Source organism: Cuculus canorus, chromosome 1 (assembly GCF_017976375.1).
Source record: "Cuculus canorus isolate bCucCan1 chromosome 1, bCucCan1.pri, whole genome shotgun sequence".
NCBI lineage: Eukaryota > Metazoa > Chordata > Aves > Cuculiformes > Cuculidae > Cuculus > Cuculus canorus.
In genome coordinates, this window is record NC_071401.1 from 147,708,312 (window position 1) to 147,710,016 (window position 1,705).

Here is a 1,705-nt window from a genome sequence, read left to right on the forward strand (position 1 = left end):
ACCACAAGTCTTTATGAATAGCCCCTCTCCAGCTTTTCTGTAGGACCCCTTCAGGTACTGGAAGGTCGCTCTAAGATCTCCTTGGAGCCTTCTGTTTTCCAGGCTGAACAGCCCCAACTCTTTCAGCCTGTCCTCAAAGGGAAGGTGCTCCAGCCCTCTGATTATCTTTGTAGCCCTCCTCTGGACCTGTTCCAACAGCTCCATATCCTTACTTTGAGGATTCCAGAACTGGACACAGTATTCCAGATGAGGTCTCACAAAAGAGGAACAGAGGGGGAGAATCCCCTCCCTCTCCTTGCTGGCCATGCTGTCTCATGTCGAGCTTCTCACGGACCAGCACCCCCAAGTCCTTCTCTGCAGAGCTGATCTATATCATGTCATCCCCCATCGTGTACTGAAAATGGGGATTTTCCCGACCCAGGTGCAGGACCTTACACTTGGCCTTGTGGAACCTTGTGAGGTTCTCACAGGCCCACTTCTCCAGTCTGTCCAGGTCCCCCTGGACAACATCCCATCCTTCCGGTGTGGCAACCACACCACTCAGCTTGGTGTCATCTGGAAACTTGCTGAGTGTACACTCAATCTCGCTGTCAATATCATTAATAAAGAAATTGAACAGCACTGGTCCCAGTACGGACCCCTGAGGGACACCACTTCTCACGGATCTCCATCTGGACTTTCAGCCATTGACCGCTACTCTTTGACTATGACCATCCAACCAGTTTCTTATTCACTGTACTGTCCACTCATTGAATCCATATCCCTCCAATTTAGAGAGAAGGAAAAGTCTTGCCTGCCTGATCTGCCTTCCAGAGGGCCAGTGGATTAACATGCACCAGCTGGGAATCGAACCCAGGTCGCAAGAATGGGAATCTTGCATGATACCACTACACCACTGGTGCACTGTATGTTAGCAGTTTGGTAGCAACCACTGTCAGGATTCGAGTCCCATGTTAGCGTAACATCCAGGCGTGTGTTACTTATATCGTTTGATCTCTGGCAGCAGCTCTCTGCAGTGCTTACAGTCAGAATGATTCCTAAGAGTATATCTCATTTGTTGAAAGTCAAATATGTGCTATGGAAGTCTTCTGAATTATCTCTACTGACACCCCAGATTTCATCGGTCTCCTCTCTGCCTGCTCAGCACTTTGCGTGACTGAATTTTAATGGAAGTGCCAAAATGTAGGCATGTGCTGCAGTTGCTCTTTAAGCAAAGACAACTGAAATGGCTGCTAGACACAATATAGCAGGATGTTGTGGTACCTCCAGGTAAGTCTTTTCTGGGTGGCTTTAGAATAAATGTATGTTGAGTTCCTGGGTTGGAAAGGGAAAGATGACCAATACCGATATAAGTCTTTTAATGTGATATGAGAATTATAGTGAGATAAGTCCCAGGTACCTGATTTTACTTATGATTATTTTGAGCAGATCAAGAATGTCAGCTGCAATGCCCTGGAGAAATCTCATACTTTGTCTTTCTGTTGGACTTGGGAAGTGGAAATTGCAGTTCAGACAGTCTGGTTTTCAATGGTCTTTAACCCTAGATGATTTGATTTCTAGTAAACTATCAGTTGAGTATTTGAGTTCAGAAACTGTTTACTGGCATGACTTGTATAGAGCTGGGAAGCAGACCAAGGAATTCTGATTATGATAGATCACTCTGCTGTACTGCAAACCTGCATGAGGCAAGAGTAAAATACGAGCT

The 1,705-nt window shown here is 46.0% G+C and overlaps 1 non-coding gene across 1 annotated transcript; it reads right to left on the reverse strand.

Annotated features, from left to right (window-relative positions):
• Window positions 1–831: 831 nt before the first annotated feature.
• On the reverse strand, window positions 832–902 carry TRNAG-CCC (transfer RNA glycine (anticodon CCC)). The gene has a single exon. It is a non-coding gene; the product is annotated as a tRNA-Gly (tRNA).
• Between the last annotated feature and the right edge of the window lie 803 nt (window positions 903–1,705).